The sequence below is a fragment of the Pinus tabuliformis genome, chromosome 8 (genome assembly GCF_031772625.1).
Source record: "Pinus tabuliformis cultivar Carrire ecotype Pingquan chromosome 8, CPIR1, whole genome shotgun sequence".
In the NCBI taxonomy this organism is placed as follows: domain Eukaryota; kingdom Viridiplantae; phylum Streptophyta; class Pinopsida; order Pinales; family Pinaceae; genus Pinus; species Pinus tabuliformis.
In genome coordinates, this window is record NC_142294.1 from 1,166,068,772 (window position 1) to 1,166,093,158 (window position 24,387).

The 24,387-nt window shown below is 38.7% G+C and overlaps 2 pseudogenes; both read left to right on the forward strand.

Moving 5' to 3' along the window:
- Window positions 1-8,077: 8,077 nt before the first annotated feature.
- On the forward strand, window positions 8,078-9,404 carry LOC149239498 (molybdopterin biosynthesis protein CNX1 pseudogene; annotated as a pseudogene).
- Window positions 9,405-12,695: 3,291 nt separating this feature from the next.
- Window positions 12,696-14,016, forward strand: LOC149239499 (molybdopterin biosynthesis protein CNX1 pseudogene; annotated as a pseudogene).
- Window positions 14,017-24,387: the final 10,371 nt, after the last annotated feature.

Here is a 24,387-nt window from a genome sequence, read left to right on the forward strand (position 1 = left end):
GGTAGTGGGAGCCTGGTAGCCAAAAATGCATAATTCCTGGATGGGACTAGAAGCTGGTTACTGGGACCTTGGCAGCAAAAGCTGCGCAATTTTTGGAGGGAACTGGAAATCAACTAATGGAGCTTGGTGGCAAAAACTACACAATTCCTTGAGGGAACTGGCAATTAGCTGCTGGGAGATGCTGGCAGGAAAAACTGCGTTGATGCTAGAGGGATGGCTTGCTAATCACCTCTGCACAGTTTTTGGACTGAGCATACTTCTGGGTAGCAGAGGGCTTTCTCATGAAATATGCACAGTTTTCTAGGTAAGCAGCCGACCGACTGACTGGTGTGATGGCTGGAAAAACTGCACAATTTTCTGAGGGAGACAGGGAAGCACACTGGGTGTCTGTCTGGCCTGTTTGTGGAATTTTCCCATTCAGTGGAGTAGGCAAGGTATGCAACCTCAGTGGAATTTTTGAGGGGAATCAGTCCTGGGGTGATTGCTGGGTCAAATTCTCTGGTTGACCAGTAGGAAGGTTGATTGATTAGCTTGTGAGCAATGCAACTTGAAATGGCTTGCTTGGTGCTTATGCGCTGTTCTAGGTGACAATTGATCGAGTCGATGGCGGGCTGAAGCTCTAGTTGTCCAAGGGGAATCCGGTCGTTAGAACTTCAGTAAAATGACTAAGTGTGTGAGAGAGTGAAGAGGTGCATACGCTAATTTGCAAACACACACTTATATGACTTGATGATGAGACGACTCAAACCATCCATACACACATGCTCAACATGACTAACCGACAGTGTGAGTTACAAGAGTGACGCTTGTGATTGATCGTTGGACGACTGCGATGACGCTTGCGTGACATTGTATGTGACTCTGTGTGTGAGCACGACGAATGTTTACATAGCGAACACAACATGTACACATGAAGCGAAAACCTTATGTATGACTAGAACATGGTCGCAAGCATGACATTGATATCGACATGCAAAAGTTATTTGTCAAACGATCAAGCAAGGTGGGAGCGAAGACTCACACAATCTCATGGGGTGAACCCAAGTGCATGCAAACATCAAGTAAAACTCTCAAAGGAGGCTCCGAAATTGGATGCAGGCCAAAATTTTGGAGGGTGTTGCAGCTGCTACGACATGTACTCATGAACATTTGTTTCCTTTTGTTTTAGATTTTAGGCTTGTCTATACAAATTCTGTTGGTAATCAACAAGCATAAATTTCTCATCGATCTTCATGACCATATTCTTCCACGTCTTGATATTTTTTAGTTGGTTTTTTACTCTATCTTTCTGTAGCATATCCCACCACCATGCAACATGACCCTTCAACTTCTTCATGGAAAATTTCACCCAATTTTGATCCTGAACATTTTCATACTCAAAGTATCTTTCGAATTATTCAATCCAATTGATGAGCAAATCAGCTCTCAGATTGCCATCATAACATGAAATTTAAACTCTGGCATTGCCTCTATTACTCAAGAATGAAATCAACCTTGTAGTTGGGTATCTCTCCTCAGTATCATGTTCTTCATCTATTTCTTTTATGGGCTCTGAATCTACTTCTACATCTCCATTTCTTCTATGCTCCAACTCTTTTATTCTTCTTCTTAATTCTTCTAGCTCTCGATTTCCTATACCTCCTCATCCTTCTGCTCTTCTCCTCTTTGGCATCCTTAAAAGTTGCAAATGTCTCACAAACATCCACAAACCTCAATATAGATTATGCGTCCCAACTCGTACCTTTATTTCTCTAGCTGTGCAACCACCAAAAAAGGTTTTCTAGTACCTTGTTACTTAAAGCAATTTAAGGTGCAAATCCCAGAACGAATCCTGCTCTGATACCATTTGGACGCAACCTAGGATTTTGTAGCTCTCAAAACAAACAGTATAACCTAAATCACTATTACAGAGTGCATAGCCACAACCAATGGGTTTTGACTACAACATTAAATTAGTTCAATGACTAAATCACAAAGCAGAAACAAAGAGAATTTTTTAACATGACCACAAAAACTCATAATAAAATTCAATGCATTTATTCGTTGAGAATGTTTTGTTACATACAAGAACTTATATTACAGAATAACGTCCTCATAGTGTTTTAAATTCCTACGTAGTTACTGTAACACTCTCGTTCCACATCTACCCAAGTAACCAACCAACTAGGGTAAATATGCGACGAGAGGCCACTATAATGGGATTCAACCTCCTAAGTCACCTTAAGGAAGTGGAATCGATAGAAACACACCACAAAGACCTTCCACATCAACAACAGAACTCCCGAGAGCCATCCCAACCACTCAGGTAACCAACCCCTAAGAACAACTAAAGTTTTAGTGCATCAAACCCCTGAACGCTCCTTGATATGGACAAGGGTGCATCTGGGAGGCTCCAAAATCTCCCACAACAAAGGAAAGGAATCTTCTAGGGAATTTTTTCCCTAGTGCTGTGCTTGCTACTCAAGGATTTGTGCCACTTTTTCAGGCGTAGAGCCTAGTTCACTGCCCATAACTCAATAACACCTTCATAAATGAAATTTACACAACAAGACAATGATACATTTGAAAAAAGGTTGACAAGAACTAGATTGGACCCCTACTATCCATGATAGGCATTGCATCAAACATATCAAAAATATGAAATCTATAGGTTTTAACAGTAGAGATGAGCATAGGGGTCTCATACTTATTTGATATTCGCTATGAGGCATTGTTTCCTTATCACATTAGATGCATTATCATCTATTAGGCCATAGATACATTGTTCATTCATTTACAAGTAAAAAAATGATGGGAACCATACATCACCACTGTCATAATACATATTCATAACCAACATAATAACAACAGAAATACCAAGGAAACAAACAACCATATAATCCAAATATGAACCGATATAATACTCATGAAATAACAAGGAGAAATAACCTCATATTAATAAGTGCAACGACCAACCAGGTTTGGGACTTCCACGAACCACCCGACCATAGACTGGTTGAACCAAATATTTCTTTCAGTCAATCACCCCTGTTCCATATTCCATGAATGTGGGATCTCATGGAACAATCCATCAAAACTGAACCAAGGCTTGCAGAGGCCAAACCACCTCAACCCATCAAACATTGATTCCACCTCACGATAAAACATCACAAACCATCACCAGATTGGTCTCCACCCAAGCCTTCCAGTGCTCCAGAGTGTTTGTTCCAACCAAGGCTTCCAGGATTAGTAACTCAATCCACAACTTTCGTTGGGATTTCAGAGTGTTTGTCCAACCAGGGCTTCCAGGACTAGTGACTCAACCCACCAAGGGCTTCTAGAGTGTTTGTCCAACCAAGGCTTCCAAGACTAGTAACTTAGCCCAAGTTGTTACAGGGATTCCAGAGCGTTTGTCTAACCAAGGCTTCCAAGAACTAGTAACTCAACCTAAGCTAAAGGAAACATGAGAACCAACCATAAAAATAAATGAACCCACAACATCATGGTTATCTCTAAAATGGCAAGGCTAGGAAAATCCACTGTCAATTGAGGCAAATATCCATGCCAATGACATGTCATGACCAATAAGCCACATGCATATTCCATGCATGCCAAAACTAGTGTGGAAAACATACATGCAAGTCGATACCTGCAAGAAAAAACTCGTTGTAGCTGATGATCCTAATTTCCTCTTGTGCTTTCTTGCCCTTTCTTTGCCTTCTTACTTCAAGTATCCAAGTATGCCACACTCTCCAAAAGTGCTCTAAGAAAACTCTAAGTGTCCAAGAGTATGGGAGAGAGAGAATAGAATGAGAGCTCCAAAACTAAATTGACAAAAGGTTACATTGACCAAGCCTCAACCAAAGCTTGCCAATTGATCCTCAGAAGCCTTTTTATCAATGACGCCTCTATTTTCTTCATTTTCCATTATTTTCCTTCAATTTCCTCCTTACATGCAACCTGTGACCTTTCACCTTCCTTTTCTCCCAATTTCCTTTATTTTTATAAATAAATTTGCCAAAAATGCCATTGTTCCTTTCCAAAGTCTTTGTCATTGCCTTTTCCAATTTCCTTAGCCATAATAAACCAATGAACACCCACACTAGGATGTATTGCCCAATATTAAGCTTGGAATACATGTCCCATGACCATGGTCTTATATATTTTTACATAGATTTTTAACCAGGGTTGTTACAGAACCCTCCCCCTTGGGGAAACACTGTCCTTAGTGTTCAGTGACACCTATAACCAACAAGACCACTAAAAACAAAACATACTGCTCATGGAGATTTATAGTTACAAAGCTTGTTGTAGTATCTACAATGACCATCTGCTAATAGATGACAAACATACTATTTACTGGAGCTTTATAACATATCTCATTATGATATTTAAAATAATAACCACATATACAAACATACACATTTGCTTCACCCAAAAAATAATCAAACTGTCTATGGAGCTTTATAAATCCAACTCGATACAATATTTACAATAATACACACAGATACACATATGAACATTTTCTCAACCAACAAATAAAATGATATGATGCTTGCATCAGCAATAAGGGAATCCGGAGGCTCACACCTCCATCCTCAAAGTAATACCAGGATTCACCTCCTTCCTAGGAAGTCCAAAATCCATTGCAATTTCAAATCTGCATCCAATGTCCAATGTTATAATATTGTGCCACTTTTCCTCTCAGTGAACAGTTACCAACTCATTGTTCCAAGGCACACTCCCAATGTGCATTTGATTCCATCTAGAAATGCTAATGACCAAAACAAATATATACCCAACTTTCGCTTCTCTGCTACACAGTCCTTCAAGAAATTTAGTCACCCCCTTTTGTGGAGTCACACACCTTCCAAGTTTTGTTGGCACCCCCATCTCGGGCAGTCCATCCATCGACATGGTTTCCTCGCATTGTAAGGTTGAAAAACTAAGGCATATCCCTACCTTAAAACCATCATACCATTCATAGCATGCTCATGGCAATCAATGGACACTATTGGGTACTAGTGTCCCACAATGGCCCTGCTTCTAAATGTTTTACCAACGTGCGACTTCTTGTTCCAATTCCTTTTGTTATTGCTGCTAATGCTTGCCATCAGTTTCAACCACCCAACTGGGAATTTCATTCTTTCCCATACCACACACATAATTTCCATTAGATTCAAAATATATTGAAATAAATTTAAATCATACCTCATTGGTGGCCCGTTAATAAGGTACACTTGCAATTCTATTCACTTCCTATCACAACAAGTCCAACTAGCATCTTTGACCAAATCATCACGTATAAACATATCACATCAAGTTAGCTCAAAACACAACCATCATAGATCAAAATCATAAATCACATGTAACCATCATAAACCAGAATCATAGATCACATGTAATCTTCATAGACCAGAATCATAAATCAGATGCATAATAAAATTGAAATTAAATATTGATACTTATCCTTTAATAAATCCTTAGCTTCTAACTTTATCCTTATTCTGTATGCATGTCAAATCGGTTGCCACACCTGACAAACACCCAGTTCCTTTTCCTCAACCATGGGCACATACACATAATGGACATCACACACATACAACCACACACGACATACAACACAATGAAATACATGCACCTACACATGACATACCACACATACACCTACACCCTGTGTACAACACAACATAATACATACTCCTACATCCGTTATACACCACAACACAATACATAAACCTACACCCAGTGTACAACACAACACAAATATGTACACAAAGTACAACATAGTGAATACAAATATCACAATACCACAACTACAAAATGCACATACATAGTACCACATGCCCACAACACAACATGTATGACACATGCACAATACGACATGTACACCAATACCATATGTACAGAGTACCACCTATACATAACACCACCTGCACAACATGTGGACAACATCACATGTACACGGAATCACCTGCACAATGCGTACATAGCACCACATGTACACCACACCACTTGTACAGTGTGTACACAATACCACATGTACACAACATCACATGCATGAAATGTACACAACACCCCCTGCACACAACACCACATGTACAACATGTACACAACACCACATGTACAATCATGCACACAACACCATATGTACATAGTACCACTTGTACAACATGCACACAACACCATATGTACATAGCACTGCATATACAACATGTACATAGCATCATATGTACACAACACTACATATCCAACATGCACACAACACCATATGCACACAATGCCGCATATCCATCATGCGCACAATATGATATGTACACAACACCACATATCCAACATGTACATAGCACCATTTATACTCAGCGTTGCATGTTAAATATGCACACAACACCATAGGAACAATCACTGAATATAAAATATGCATAACAATAACACTGCACATCCAAGACCACACTGCCTCTACCAAGCAACCTTGGTTCTAGTGTCTCTCCACAATCCATGCTTATCCTAGCATGTCGCAGATCCCATTGTTTTCATTCCGTTGATGTATCTCTCAGCATTAGCCTGTCCATAACATAAATATAGACATAGTATAATCACATAGTATCAATTCTTATCCAGATGATACTGACCTCAGAGATCTACTAGGCTACTCTTCCCACTTGATTCCTCGTGAACCAAGAATCTCTTCATGCCATTCACCTGCATAAGCAATCATTCCTCTACAAGAACAATTCCTGATGACCTTGTCAGACAACCATATACATACATACATACATACATACATACATACATACATACATACATACATACATACATACATACATACATACATACATACATACATACATATATATATATATATATATATATATATATATATATATAACAATCATAGTCCTGTCAAAGAACGACATACATACATACATATATATAAACATTAACATAAACATGATCACAACATAACTACCAAATATCATAAGGTGAAGGTTAAGAGAAATCCCTTTATCCATGCAAAACATGCACAACATTGAGAACAACCATTCCCAACATAGACAAGGAATTAGATGCCTCACATCCATTCACTTTACCTTTTCTGTTATCTTTCTCATGATTGTCTTGCCATCATCCATTTACACTAATGGACCCTGTTAGACTCCGTCTCAACATGAGATAGATTCTTCTTCAAAACAGGGTTTTGAAGAAGAAATCATTTAATGTATTGATTTAAATTATGTAATTTATCTTCAGCTCTTCACAGCAGCAAACTTCAAACTTCTATCCCTGCACAAACAAAAGAAAGCAAAGCATACATCAAACTTCTATCCCTGCACAAACAAAAGAAAGCAAAGCATACATCAGACTCTACTGTTGATGAATTTGGTCAAGTTTTATCTTCATATGGTTTCAATTATCATGGTACAGAGGTTTTCTACAGTGGCACATCCAGTCATTCATTTCGAAGCTTTGCAGGCCCTTAGAGCAGCAATACACAATTATCCATATTATGTCTTTATGTTGGCATCTAAATTCTTCAACTGTATTGGGACTACTTGAGTCATCTTATTTTGACATTGGCGCACATGCAACATCGACAAAATTCTGCAAGGGAAACCTCCAGGAAAAATCTGAAGACCAGTTGATGACAAAACATTGCCGAGTGCTGTAAAGGAAGATTGGGATTCTCAAAGTGATAGTGTGCCAAATATCAGTCCTGTAGTATCAATGTTTCAGTTAAAACAGATAGTATCAGCTGACAGAGAACACAAAACACCTAATGGAAGGTCTGATATTAAGAGATGAAGTGAATCAGAAGATAAAGTTTCAATACTTCCGTGGACAAGGAAATCCAAAAAAGGTGACCATGCCACTGGGGCTTCAAGCGTTTATGATGAAGTAGGATCGAGGACATTACTTGGTTCTGGAGTGGCTTGTATAGATTCGGAATCAAGCTCATCTTCAGGACTCATCTTATCTGAGTTTGCAACAAGTAGAAAGCACAAGTCCCTTATTTCAGATTATCAAAGAGGAACAACTTGGCCACAGAATGGTCTACCCTCAAATCCATTTCTTTCCGTTTTAATGTCTGAAAGGATATGATATTCAAAAAGGGGCAGTCGTATTGAAATCTGGTGAGAGAATAGGTGCTGCAGAAATTGGATTGCTGGCCACAATTGGAGTTGTTATGGTCAAGGTTTATCCAATACCCACAATTGCAGTCCTTTCAACAGGGGATGAGTTAGTAGATCCAGCATCAGATTTCATAGGTCTTGGTAAGATTCGGGATTCAAATCGGGCTATGCTACTAGCAGCTGCTACACAGCAGCAATGTAAAGTATTGGATTTAGGTATTGCATGTGATGAAGAAGAAGAGTTGGAAGCCAAGCTGGATAAAGCTGTTTCTGCTGGGGTGGATATTCTCTTATCATCAGGTGGTGTTTCCATGGGAGACAAGGATTTTATAAAGCATTTATTGGAGAGACGTGGTACTATATATTTTAATAGGGTTTGTATGAAGCCTGGAAAGCCAATAACATTTGCAACCATCAATGTTGCATCAACAGAAACAAGGCCAGGAAAAAATATTCTTACATTTGGTTTGCCGGGCAATCCTGTCAGTTGCTTAGTTTGTTTCTATTTTATGGCTATTCCTGCAATCCGACACTTAATTGGTTGGAGAGATCCCAGGTTTTGGAGAGTACAAGCTCGCATTTCAGAACCAAGAACATTAGACCCTTTAAGACCTGGATATCACCGTGCTATAATTCATTGGGAACAAGAAATGGATCTGGTTACCCTGGCTTTGTTGCTGTAAGCACAGGACATCAAGTTAGTAGCCGCTTTTTAAGCATGAAGTCTGCAAATGCATTATTAGAATTGCCCGCAGGAAATAAATACTTCCAGCAGGGACAATGGTGTGGGCACTGTTAATTTCTGATGTCAGCAGCATGCCTGTTCCCCAGACATCGGTATCCATGGACAATGTTTTAAGTGGTCAACTTTCAAGTGCGAAACATGAAAATATATTCAAGAATTCTCAAGAAGAACATAGTGATACAAGTGTAAAGGTAGCAGTCCTGACTGTGAGCGATACTGTACCCTCTGGTGCTGGGCCTGATCGAAGTGGTTCAAGGGCAGTTTCTGTGATAAATTCTTTGTCAGAAAAGCTGGATGGGCAGCGCAGGTTTCTTGCCACAACATATGAAGAACTGTGGAGAATGTCCTTTCTGGTCTCTGGGATTCAGAAGGGTATAAAAGCATGGACCATAAGTACTGCCATCATTGTGAAATCATTCATTCGCGGTTCTCCTTATCATCTATATTTTGACTTGGGATTTAATCGCACTCTAAACGTGGACGCAAATGGTGATCGGCTGCAAGATAATCTAAAGGGCGGAATTGTAGTAGTGACAGCAATGCCATAGCAAAACTTGGCACAGAACTCAAACACCTGTCTCTAAATCATGGTTACCTGCCAGGATTATCGGATACGTGTATAGATTTCTATCTGTGGTGATTTGTGCTATCCAAGCCACGAAATCGTCGATAGTTACTTGACCTATTTTCGTGCCGAATGGGATCCAAAGGATCCGTCCGAGCGCCTTGCAGTATTGGTTGTTAAGTGATAGTTTCAAAGGCATAGCTTGCATCCAATTAATTTCATCCATACAAGCGATGAACAGCTTGTAATGGGTCCAAATATAGCAACCGGTTTCTCACTAATGTCATCAGTCTGGATTATATGAGGATCTGCGCTCCAGCAGTTATATTTTTATTAGTCAATCAGAGGATTTTTAGGGACATGGTACTGTTTTAGAATAGAAGGCTGTTTTCTTTTTGAATTTTTTTTGTAATTTCAGTTTAAAACAGCGCCCCTGTTTTGGGCAGCATTTTTTATTTTTTGTATTTAAAAAAAATTCATTTGTAAGTAGAGAGGGAGGGAGGAGAGTTTTTTCTGAGCGCTGGGAGCTGCTGGAGAAGCAGAGAGCTTTTTATTGTACAGTTTTATAACAGAGAATTTAATGGAATTTCACAGCTCTGTTTGCCGAGATTCATGTGGTATGTTGATTTAGCATAAGTTTTTCCCTTTGTCTCATATGTAATCAGTTATATTCCATTTCATTTCATGACCCTTTCAAGCTGAACAAATGAAGTGATTAGGTAGGAATTCATAGTATTATATGCTCCTCCTATAAGTTTGTTCGCATTCGATGTTTTCTACTGTTTAAGGAGGATTCAGAGTTATTGTCTGCCCTCCTTAACTCCTCACCAGTCTTGCCATCCCGTTTGAAACCAGATTTGGTGTTAAATTGCATGCCTACCTTGCCTCAGTTGACAACCTGTGTAGTCATTATATTTTTCTGTTTGAAGCTGTGATTTTGCCCATGTAGCCCAGAAAAGCCCCGTCATTCCATTAAAAAACCCCAAAAATCATCAAATCAAACCCCCTATCAATTTACTAGCCTAAAATCCTTATTCTTAATTGGTCAGCCTAATTATATTATAAGATCTATCAAATCTGACCCGAGAGAGCCTTCTCATACCTCGTAGGGCTAGCTACGAGGTGAAATGGTTTGATGTAGCCTTGAGAGTTTGTCTATTTCAGCCTAGGTGAATTCCAAGCGCTAACATATTGGCGACCATACTGGGGAGAACATATTAATCGTTTGCTCATTGTTGTGTTATTTCATAAGTCTTAGACGGAGCCTGAAGTTACGCCAGAAGCCTTCGAAAACGCTCTTGTTTTACATCAGCGCAAGTAGATAAACGCTGCTTCAGTCTATCTCCGTGGGATTTGTGAACATAACACTTCATTTGCATTTTTACCCCAGTACATATATCAAGTTCAGATCTGATTGTTGATAGTGGACAACGATCAGACACTTGAAAGGCTGAATCATTCACCTGGCGACTCCAACTCGATCCAGACATTCCAGTGCCTGTTGATATGTTCATGCAATGGTAGGGTATGTGGCAGACCCTGCACTTTGTGAAGTTCTAGATGGAGTTAGAGAGATGTTAGCGGATATTGAAATTAATGAAGAATTTTTCAGTATTTTCTTTCAATGTGTGAAATCTCCGAAGCTTCATCTTGAAGGCAAAACTAGATTTTATGAGTTAGTTGTTGAAAGAGTTGAAAATGAAATTCAGTATATCGATGAGCAAATTCAGTTTTATGATTTCCAAGACCCTAAAAAGTTCTTGGAAATCCTTCCTCCATCGAAACAAGCAACAACAGACTTGCCTATAGATGCATACATTGATAATATGCAGCTGGAAGTATGTATTGCAAAGTTGGGGCAGCCTACAGAGGCCGTTGTCCGTGATCCTATTGCGGCCTACATGGACACATTTTTCAGCTTGATTGACAGATCGGGCTGTCTTCTCGGTGACCAGGATCATTATGTGCATGAAGGGCTGCCAGCAACTGCATCTGTGACTTCGTGGCAGCATTCTCAAGCGGCTTCATTGTCAGGTTTAATTGAATGGTTAATATGGCATTTTAGCATTACCTGATCTATTGTTTGTACAGCAGATTAGAGTAGGTTGTGTAAATAAATAAGCAGCCATAAGGGCAGCATCTTGTTTCAGTTGGCTTTTAGTTTGTTTGAATTCAGTTTCAGTGTGAAAATAAGTCAAGTGTTGATTTGTTGATGATGACTCCATTGCCCAATGGTGGAGGCACGGTCTGCTCTACCAAAGTTCTGCGGTTCTTGGCACCTCCAGGAAGCTGCAGCTGCCATCCCAAGTGGAGCCAATGTTAGACTCCGTCTCAACATGAGATAGATTCTTCTTCAAAACAGGGTTTTGAAGAAGAAATCATTTAATGTATTGATTTAAATTATGTAATTTATCTTCAGCTCTTCACAGCAGCAAACTTCAAACTTCTATCCCTGCACAAACAAAAGAAAGCAAAGCATACATCAAACTTCTATCCCTGCACAAACAAAAGAAAGCAAAGCATACATCAGACTCTACTGTTGATGAATTTGGTCAAGTTTTATCTTCATATGGTTTCAATTATCATGGTACAGAGGTTTTCTACAGTGGCACATCCAGTCATTCATTTCGAAGCTTTGCAGGCCCTTAGAGCAGCAATACACAATTATCCATCCATTATGTCTTTATGTTGGCATCTAAATTCTTCAACTGTATTGGGACTACTTGAGTCATCTTATTTTGACATTGGCGCACATGCAACATCGACAAAATTCTGCAAGGGAAACCTCCAGGAAAAATCTGAAGGCCAGTTGATGACAAAACATTGCCGAGTGCTGTAAAGGAAGATTGGGATTCTCAAAGTGATAGTGTGCCAAATATCAGTCCTGTAGTATCAATGTTTCAGTTAAAACAGATAGTATCAGCTGACAGAGAACACAAAACACCTAATGGAAGGTCTGATATTAAGAGATGAAGTGAATCAGAAGATAAAGTTTCAATACTTCCGTGGACAAGGAAATCCAAAAAAGGTGACCATGCCACTGGGGCTTCAAGCGTTTATGATGAAGTAGGATCGAGGACATTACTTGGTTCTGGAGTGGCTTGTATAGATTCGGAATCAAGCTCATCTTCAGGACTCATCTTATTTGAGTTTGCAACAAGTAGAAAGCACAAGTCCCTTATTTCAGATTATCAAAGAGGAACAACTTGGCCACAGAATGGTCTACCCTCAAATCCATTTCTTTCCGCTTTAATGTCTGAAAGGATATGATATTCAAAAAGGGGCAGTCATATTGAAATCTGGTGAGAGAATAGGTGCTGCAGAAATTGGATTGCTGGCCACAATTGGAGTTGTTATGGTCAAGGTTTATCCAATACCCACAATTGCAGTCCTTTCAACAGGGGATGAGTTAGTAGATCCAGCATCAGATTTCATAGGTCTTGGTAAGATTCGGGATTCAAATCGGGCTATGCTACTAGCAGCTGCTACACAGCAGCAATGTAAAGTATTGGATTTAGGTATTGCATGTGATGAAGAAGAAGAGTTGGAAGCCAAGCTGGATAAAGTTGTTTCTGCTGGGGTGGATATTCTCTTATCATCAGGTGGTGTTTCCATGGGAGACAAGGATTTTATAAAGCATTTATTGGAGAGACGTGGTACTATATATTTTAATAGGGTTTGTATGAAGCCTGGAAAGCCAATAACATTTGCAACCATCAATGTTGCATCAACAGAAACAAGGCCAGGAAAAAATATTCTTGAATTTGGTTTGCCGGGCAATCCTGTCAGTTGCTTAGTTTGTTTCTATTTTATGGCTATTCCTGCAATCCGACACTTAATTGGTTGGAGAGATCCCAGGTTTTGGAGAGTACAAGCTCGCATTTCAGAACCAAGAACATTAGACCCTTTAAGACCTGGATATCACCGTGCTATAATTCATTGGGAACAAGAAATGGATCTGGTTACCCTGGCTTTGTTGCTGTAAGCACAGGACATCAAGTTAGTAGCCGCTTTTTAAGCATGAAGTCTGCAAATGCATTATTAGAATTGCCCGCAGGAAATAAATACTTCCAGCAAGGACAATGGTGTGGGCACTGTTAATTTCTGATGTCAGCAGCATGCCTGTTCCCCAGACATCGGTATCCATGGACAATGTTTTAAGTGGTCAACTTTCAAGTGCGAAACATGAAAATATATTCAAGAATTCTCAAGAAGAACATAGTGATACAAGTGTAAAGGTAGCAGTCCTGACTGTGAGCGATACTGTACCCTCTGGTGCTGGGCCTGATCGAAGTGGTTCAAGGGCAGTTTCTGTGATAAATTCTTTGTCAGAAAAGCTGGATGGGCAGCGCAGGTTTCTTGCCACAACATATGAAGAACTGTGGAGAATGTCCTTTCTGGTCTCTGGGATTCAGAAGGGTATAAAAGCATGGACCATAAGTACTGCCATCATTGTGAAATCATTCATTCGCGGTTCTCCTTATCATCTATATTTTGACTTGGGATTTAATCGCACTCTAAACGTGGACGCAAATGGTGATCGGCTGCAAGATAATCTAAAGGGCGGAATTGTAGTAGTGACAGCAATGCCATAGCAAAACTTGGCACAGAACTCAAACACCTGTCTCTAAATCATGGTTACCTGCCAGGATTATCGGATACGTGTATAGATTTCTATCTGTGGTGATTTGTGCTATCCAAGCCACGAAATCGTCGATAGTTACTTGACCTATTTTCGTGCCGAATGGGATCCAAAGGATCCGTCCGAGCGCCTTGCAGTATTGGTTGTTAAGTGATAGTTTCAAAGGCATAGCTTGCATCCAATTAATTTCATCCATACAAGCGATGAACAGCTTGTAATGGGTCCAAATATAGCAACCGGTTTCTCACTAATGTCATCAGTCTGGATTATATGAGGATCTGCGCTCCAGCAGTTATATTTTTATTAGTCAATCAGAGGATTTTTAGGGACATGGTATTGTTTTAGAATAGAAGGCTGTTTTCTTTTTGAATTTTTTTTGTAATTTCAGTTTAAAACAGCGCCCCTGTTTTGGGCAGCATTTTTTATTTTTTGTATTTAAAAAAAATTCATTTGTAAGTAGAGAGGGAGGGAGGAGAGTTTTTTCTGAGCGCTGGGAGCTGCTGGAGAAGCAGAGAGCTTTTTATTGTACAGTTTTATAACAGAGAATTTAATGGAATTTCACAGCTCTGTTTGCCGAGATTCATGTGGTATGTTGATTTAGCATAAGTTTTTCCCTTTGTCTCATATGTAATCAGTTATATTCCATTTCATTTCATGACCCTTTCAAGCTGAACAAATGAAGTGATTAGGTAGGAATTCATAGTATTATATGCTCCTCCTATAAGTTTGTTCGCATTCGATGTTTTCTACTGTTTAAGGAGGATTCAGAGTTATTGTCTGCCCTCCTTAACTCCTCACCAGTCTTGCCATCCCGTTTGAAACCAGATTTGGTGTTAAATTGCATGCCTACCTTGCCTCAGTTGACAACCTGTGTAGTCATTATATTTTTCTGTTTGAAGCTGTGATTTTGCCCATGTAGCCCAGAAAAGCCCCGTCATTCCATTAAAAAACCCCAAAAATCATCAAATCAAACCCCCTATCAATTTACTAGCCTAAAATCCTTATTCTTAATTGGTCAGCCTAATTATATTATAAGATCTATCAAATTTGACCCGAGAGAGCCTTCTCATACCTCGTAGGGCTAGCTACGAGGTGAAATGGTTTGATGTAGCCTTGAGAGTTTGTCTATTTCAGCCTAGGTGAATTCCAAGCGCTAACAGACCCAATCAACTTAGTCGACTGTCACACTCTTACCTTTATCTTCCCTTACACATGAACCAAATTCATCCATCTTTCATTACCTACCTATTGGGTTCCACACATCTCTCCTAGGGTTCGATCAACTTTCTTCTTTCCCAACTAATTCCCAAGGCCCTCAAAACATAAAAGGAAAGAACAAGAAACAAACAAGAAGAAAATCATGAAAACCAATAACAATATGACACTGCAAACAAAGTGGCTTGATCATGCACTAGACATAACAAAACTACAAATCAAGTGAAAGCAAATGAAAAGGCACTGAAAGCACAAGATTCCCAACATACACCAAGAATCAATCCCCATGGGTTCCCAGTGCTTCCAAGGGAAAGCTCAACCTGAGCCTTCTTCAAGATTCCATGGAAAGTTCTTTTCCATGCAATTATTTGTATGATATTGCCATAACACATAACTATCAACGTATAAATATATGTAACAATATGCCAATTATATTACCTTGTTGTGCCAATCACACTACCTTGTAACTGAACGTATATGTCAGCTACATGTTCCAAACATCAAGACAACATATATACTAATTTGAAATCAACCTTTACCAAGACTAACAATCATGTCATAATCCATAGTCAACTCGTAGTCATTAGACATAATGCTACAACTATCACCTACTTACACTCAAGTACATATCATCTATCTCAACACATATGTGTGAGTAAAACCATCTTAAAACAAGATCATTCCTTCGAACAATCTAACATACATAGTCATATTATGCAGATAATAAAACATTCAACCAACTTGCAAACATACCATGTTAAATAAATCAACTAGATGACATAATCAAACACTCAAACATCAAATAGATGACATAGTCAAGCTCATACCTTTATGTCATAACCCTAACCATCTTCATAGGCCAATTTAATTTAGCATGCTACATATAACATCAAGGTCTTAATGAAATAACCCTAATCATTAACTAACATATAACAACAACAAGTTAACATATAACATGCTCATCAACAACATATAACATAATCATCAAGTTAACTATCATAAAACAACAATAAAAATGCATACAACCACATGTTACTATCATTCATGAATATTCGACACGTGCATATGACTACACTAATCAACTAGCATTTATCATACATGTAACCATAATAATAATAGAATGACAAGCATATCAGTAAACCTAATGTTATAACAAACATTAACCAACATACCTGCATTCCCACCATATAAACATGTATGATGATCTGCTCTTACCCTAAAGTCCATTGTTGCAACTTCAGTTTAATGATCTGCAGCTCCTGCTTTATCTCAACCAACTCATTAGCATCATAACATAACAATAGCATTGTGATGACCTATTTTCATACAATGACCTCACAATGCATGTCTGGCCTACCATACATGCATAACCATAACCATGATAATGCATGCATAACCACATATAGACATTGGAATGCATAAAAAATTCATATACAACCATACACTCATGATGATACATCCCACAACAACACCATCAACCTTCACATGGCGACTTCACTACAACCATGATCAACACCATGAAAATGCAACAAGAACATGGACTACAAGCATAAGGAACACATATGCAACCAACATGAATGCATGACCAACACACAACCCATACAATCCGAGGGATGAACTATGCTCTGATACCACTCTATGGTATCAGATATCACCCAAATAGAATGGAAACTAGACTCCACCCAAAGAGAATGAAACCCACTCTGATACCACTATGTGGTATCAAATATGACCCAAAGAGAGCAAAACCACTCTGATACCACTATGTGGTATCATATATGAACCAAAGAGAGTGCAACCTTCTCTGATACCACTCTGTAACACCCTCATCCCACATTTACCCAAGTAATCAGCCAACCGGGGTAAATATGCAACAAGAGGCCACTATAATGGGATTCAACCTCCTAAGCCACCTTAAGGAAGTGGAATCGATGGAAACACACCACACAGACCTTCCACATCAGCAATAGAACTCCTAAGAGCCATCCCAACCACTCAAGTAGCCAGCCCCTGAGACCAACTAAAGATTTAGTGCATCAAACCCTTGGACACTCCCTCGATATGGACAAGGGTGAGTTTGGGAGGCTCTAGAAGCTCCCACAACAAGGGCAACGAATCTTCTGGGGAATTTTTTCCTGAGTGTTGTGCTTGTGATTTCAAGATTTGTGCCACTTTTCTATGCCCAGAGACCAAGTTACTTCTCAGAACTCAATGACACCTTCATAAATGAAATTTCCACAATAGAACAATGACACATTTGTAAAAACATTGACAAGGACTACACTAGACCCCTACTAGCCATGACAGGAATTTCGTCAAACATATCCCAAATATGAAATATATAGGTATTAATAGTATAAATGAGCATAGGGGTCTCATACTTATCCGAGATTCTCTATAAGGCATTGTGATTGCACAATCTGAAGAGATAATTCTTTTGCAATCCTTGTAGACAATGTTTGCGCAGTCCTTAATGCTAGTTCTTGTGAAGTTCCTAGAGACAAAGACTACACAATCCTTATGGATAGTGATAGTGTGAGGGAATCCCCTACAGATAGTGATTGAACACTCTTTATTGATAGTGATAGTGTACTTCTTCAAGTCAGTTAATTCACCCTTGGCTCTAAGGTTCATGACATGCACTAAGCGCACTCACAAATCTTAAACCTAATTACATGTTTTCTTTGCTTGTATAAAGAGTCTAGACTAGATCTCATCTCTATATTCACCTTTCTCTATTGAGCTTCATGCACTATTGGAATATAAGGAGAATTCTCTCACTTGTGGTTGCAAATGCCCCATCTTCTTAATGAGTTTCTCAATTATCGCTTTTTCTTTTGCAAGTGTCGCTTTTACTTTCTTTTTCTCTTACATGTGTTGTTTTTCTCGCTCCATCTTTTGAAAATGGAACTTTTTCCTACTTTCATTATTACACGTGTCTTTTGTGTTTTTGGTTTTTTTGCATATGTTGCTTTCACTCTTGCATGTGTCACTTTTTCTTTTTTTCAAACATCTTAAGGAGTACCATGGCACACCTTCTAGAGGAAGCTCCACCACATTTTCTTGCACTACTTGATGTTATTTATGATTAGCACATGTGTTGGACACATTCTTATGGCATAGTACACCTTTTGGTTGTAGTCGACACTTGTGTCGTAAAGATACATCTTAAGAGTCACACTTGGAGATAAGTGTTACTTTACTGTTATTTTGATGTATGAGCGTTGGTTTTGGGTACTTTGTATATTCTTGCTATGAACATGGGTGTATATATGTGTGTCATCATGCTCAAGTATTGTTACATGTTTTTATTCTCTTGTCTCATTGATCTCACACTTAGTCAATTTTGGAGGGATGGTTTTTATTGTCTTGTCTCATTGATCTCACACTTAGCCAATTTTGGAGTTCATCCCTGTCCTCACATCTTGCACAATCCATGAGCACATTCAACTTCTATCTAAGTGATGAGAGCATTGTGCACTCCGATGATTACATGATGAGACCCTCACCTCCTAGACCTCTGCATTGTTCCCATATTGAGGACATCCTCCTTCAACTACACATCAAGAAACCTTAGAGAACTTACACTTGTCCACTACACAATCCTTGATCCATCACACCTTTCATTGTGCACTACACATTCTCAATGGACAATAAGACCATCCTTCATCCCTTACAATTCTCAACTATGAAATACATGGATCCTCTCCCTTTGGCACTGTGCATTACACATTCATTGTGCCTAATATTGCTATCCTTGCCTCCTAGACTTGCCCAATGTGCAATTGATGTCTTTCCTCTCCCTTTCTACTACACATTGTGCAATCAAATTGTCTATACCTTCACTTCTTTCCTCCCAACTATGCACATTATGATCAACAAGAGCTCTTCCCTCAACCCCTACACATTGTCCCATCACAGTCAGTATTTGCAAAAAAAAACAATGTAGACTAGGTGGTTTCAGGATTGATGTATTCTTTTCATGAGTGAACTTCATTTGTAGGTACTATAATCCTACCATGGCAATATGATGCTCAATGATGTATCAAGAAGAGGTTACAAGAAGGACACTTTTGTAGATGAGATAGAAATATGCTATCATGTAGGAGTAAGGGAATCTTGGACCAATACAAAGAAATGGCAACTCATGTTGACTTACAAGGTTCCAACACTTATCCAAACCCTTTGGAGGGTGAAGATGAAGTAAAAGCTAGATATATCATGAAGGATTTAATACATAGCAACAAATAGGAGAACATGGCATTGATACATTAAATGAAGTCTCATGTCACAGTCACCAAATCATGGCTTCTCAAAGTTTCATCACAAAAGTCTTATGTTTTCCATGTAATTTTCCACAATTTGTGGAATGTAATTTTTTATTTCCAAAAATAAGAAAAATGTAAAATGTATGGAAGTCCAAGGGTCACACATGGAATATGGAAAGTCACAAGGAAGTCCTAGATTCATGTAGTGGGTCAAAGGTTACATAGAAGATCAAGATTCATGAGGGAGGTGAAAGGTCAACTCATTTGTTATAAATAAACCCTCATGCCTCAAGAAAAATGCTTTCACCTTATCTTCTCTAACTTGGCATAGGAGAGAAGATCATTCTTTGGAGGAGAAACTGGTGACTTAATGTTCCAATATTGAGTCTAGTATTGCATTGTTGTAATTGTGTATTTTGTAACTTTCACTTAATATCAGAATCTCTTAGAGTCGACGCACTTTCATGAATGTATCATGGATATTGTAAGACTATTATTTTAATGTTTGTGGTATATGTTTGTGTTCGTACATGCTAAAGAAAATTAGCTATTTCGTTGGCTTTGGTATACATCTTGTTGAATGTGTGTTGTTACTTTCTTTTATGATCATTGTTACCTTGTGAACTATTGTGGGGGTTAATTAATGATTCATTCTATTCTCCCATGTGTCTTTATTAGGATATTACTATTAATTTTTTTCTAAAGGAGTGCTTTCTCTCTTCTCGCTTATGAAAGTGCCTTATATACATTGCAATTGTATGCTTCATAGTGTCAACTTACTAGGCTTGTTTCAAAGGTTTTTTTCATACTCCCTGAGGGTGTTTATTGTTGCTAAGGAAAACCTTTAAGTTATGGAGGTTGGGCCTATTATCCAAATGGGGATCCTACTCCAAATGGTGTGAGGTATAATTTGGACTTCATACTAGGGATACCCCCTATTATTGGCGGCATCCAACACCCTTAACTCAATGTTTTTATGTACTTTGCAAGAACTTAGTTTTTTCCTTAGTTTGGATTGATGGTAATGGCGAAAGAATTTGGTTCCTTGGATTTCTTTCATGAGATAACTTAAAATTAAAATTTGTAATGCTAAAATGATTCCAAATCCAATAGGTGGCTATTCATTTGTGATCTACAAACCATCCATTCCTTTAGCTCCTAGGTGGTGACCATACTTTTTATTTTCATCTCTTATTTTCCTTTCATTGCTCTTTCAAGGGAAAAGGCTTAATGCCACATTACTATTAGGTATTTAGATTACGTTTGTTTCCTACCTCCACACACTATAGTATGCTGAAAATGCAACAAGAAAATCTCAATTTGACTTTGCCTTGGTCAAAGTAGAGAAAATTCAAATTTCCATTTCAACAGAAATCTTGGAGGTAGTTAAATGAGGTGACATGGAACTTTTCACTCAGTTAACTTAGTTAATTCGAGTTGGGGAATATTGAGTTCAGTTCAATATGATTGATTAATAATTTGTAGAAATATCTTTTAGTTAAATTGAGTGATGGTCAATTAAACTAGTTCTAATTGCTAGAGGAACTAGTCGATCTCAAGTTGTGGAAGTGTAAATTCAACCACGCTTAGTGATCAACCAATTAACTAATCAATCAACCCAAAATAATTGATGCATGCAAAAAATTTGAGTTGCAGAGTTGAGATGGAGATTCCAAGGTAGTGTACTATCAGCTATAGACTATTCCAATGTGTACTGGTGGTGCATGCAGTCAGAGGAAGAACCTAGAGGACGTGTGCAATCCAATTGAGGGAATTTCCTAAATAATAGGAGGGGCTCATTTCCTCAAGGAACAACGCAAGGAAATATGACCTTGGAGGGCTTGAAAATTGGCTAAGAATTGGCCAGAGTCAATTAGTTAGGTGGAGGAATAGACTATACACTTACAGGTTGTGCTCAGGCTTGAGAAAGCATATGTATTCATCTCTATTCTTTAATTAATGTAATACATATAGGAAGGGGTTTTGAGCAGTTTCTTTCCCCTATATAAATCTTTGTGCATGTGTGATAATTATTCTTGCATGTTTATGATTTTTGTTCTCAATCATGAATTGAATTCTGTAGAGTAGTAGAGTAGATTTGAGTCTTGTGTTTTAATAAATTTCATGATTTGTTTCAGGTCTACACAATAATTTCTACATGGTATAAGACTAGGATTAATAGTAGAACAATGATTTTGAAGTTGCTAATGCAGGAGGATTGGATTTGTAGGATCAATTCTTTAGAGTTATAAGGATGGATTTATATGGGCTAAGACTCGAGTATGCCCTTGAGGGAAGCTCAAATTATGTTTCTTAGAAGGACCGAATGAAGGTAGTGCTGGAAGATAATGGATTGAAGGAATTTATCGATAATAACATCTCGAAAACCGCAACAACTAATACTCATGATCTAGAAGAATGGAAGAAGTGTGTAGCTAAGGCGAGGAGAATCATATTGGAGGGAGCACGAGACCACATTATCTCAAATATCCATGGGAAAGAGACTCAATATGCAATGTGGCAAGCACTGACTAGTTTTTTCTAGAATAGTAGTGACCATAGGAAGTTAGCATTCAATGATAAACTTTGAAATATCAAGATGCATAAGAGCGACATTATTCCACAGTACCTAAGCAGGTTCACACAATTTTGTGATGAACTTGGTCAAGTTGGTGTTACTATTGCAGAAGATGATTTGGTAAGCCTAGCCCTTCTAGGCCTTCCCAAGAGCTGGCACAACTACCAAGATTTGGTGAATGGGATGGAGAAACTACCAAATTGGGAGTGCCTGTGGTCTGATTTGGTATAGGAGGAAATAAGGCAGAATACCAAAGATGAGACTTCATCTAAGGTGAGGATGAATGAAATTATGGCTTGGATAGAAAGGTAAAGAAGGGAAAAGGGAAGAGATCCCAATCCAAACTAGAATCTAGTCAAGGGGGGAAAGAAGAAAGAATTTTTCCAGAATCAAGTGCTTTCACTGTCATGAATTCGGGCACTATGCAACAAAGTGTCCATATAATAAGAAAATAAATAATACCTTAGGAGGAGCAACAAATGAGGCCTTGGCTTCACAGTTCGATCTTGACTTTACTCTCATCTCATGCATGGCCATCATAGTGATGGGGAGTGTGTGGTATTTGGACTCAGGTTCCTCGTTACATATGATGGGGAATAGATAATTTTCAGTGTCCTGGACGAAAAATACTTGTAGATGCACATTTAGATGGGGGATGATGGAAGGTATAGTGCAACCGGGATTGCTATAGTCACCTTTCATAAGGAGTCAGGCTCCCCCCTCAGACTCAAGGATTCATGTTCATTCTGTGCCTAAAGAAAAATCTTGTCTCCATTGTATTTTTGGAAGACCCTGGTTATAATGTGATGTTTAGAAAAGGAAATACATTATTGAGAGACATAACCATGGGATAATTGAAGCAAATCGAGGTTGATGTGAAGAACATATACAAGCTAGATGTGGAAGACTATGATGCATTGGGCACAAAGGTAGAGAAGGTGCAGAGTTGAGATGTCAGTGAACTTTGGCATAAAATACATGGCCATTTGCATCACGGTGATTTGAATATTATGTAGAATATAACCACATGCCTCCCCAAAGGAGCACTAGAGAAGCTGGATACATGCAAAGGGTGTACCTTGGGGAAGTACAAAAACGCCACTTTCCATGATTAGGACAACAACGCACATGAAGTCCTTGAAATGATCCACTCTAATGTTTGTGGACCTTTCTCGATAGCCTCCACTAGAAGGCATAAATATTTTGTCATTTTTATTGATGACTTCTCACGGTAGTATTGTATCTTCTTCACGTGGAAGAAGGATGAGACATTCTCCAAATTCGTAGAATTCAAGGCACTAGTTGAGAAAGAAACAAGAAACAAGGTGAAGGCCCTCAAGAGCGATAATGGAGGTGAGTACGTCTTGAATGAATTTATTTATTTTTGTACAAAATAATGCATTTGATGAGAGTTGAAAGCACCCCATAACCCACAACAGAATGGGGTGGTTGAGAGGAAGAACCATAGCATTGTGGGAGAAGCGAGGGCAATGTTGCATGATCAAGGCCTACCTCTGCATTTGTGGGCCGAGGAATGCAACACAACAATCTATTTGCAAAACTAGAGTTCTCATTGAATTTTAGGCATGATTACACTGGGGGAGGTTTTCTCAAGGAGAAATACGAATGTGTCACACTTTAGTATTTTTGGATCCTCTATTTATTGCCATGGCTCCAAAGAATCAAGGAAGAAGCTAGAGTTGAAAACAAAATTGGGGGTATTTGTGGGTTACCTAGAAACTCGCCATAACTACCGCGTGTGCATGTCATCCCTAAGAATGACAGTTGTGTGAAGGGATGTAAAATTTGATGAAGACAAAGCCATGTAGTTCTTTCTTGATAGGTATCTTTAGATCCCACTAGAAGATGAGTGTTTAGCTCCAAAGTAGGAACATCAAGAAGTTGTGGATCAGCCACAAATTGAGGAGTAGAGAGTGCAAACAACCACTCAAGAAAAACCATTCAGAGAAGGAAGGAAAAGGAACAGGGAAGCTAAGAGACTTGTGCAAGATGTGAGGGAGAATGTGAGTGCTCCTTCAAATTAGCATAGGCAGACAATGTCACGAGATTGGTACACTGGCTACATGGTTCTAATGACTGAGCTTGTAGATATTGATCCATCCTATTTCGAGGAAGTAGTAGAGAAACCTATATGGGTTGATGAAATGGTGGAGGAGTACAAATCCATTATAAACAACAATGTTTGGGAAGTGGTCCCAAGACCAACAAACAAATTAGTCATGGGTTCAATGTGGATATTCAA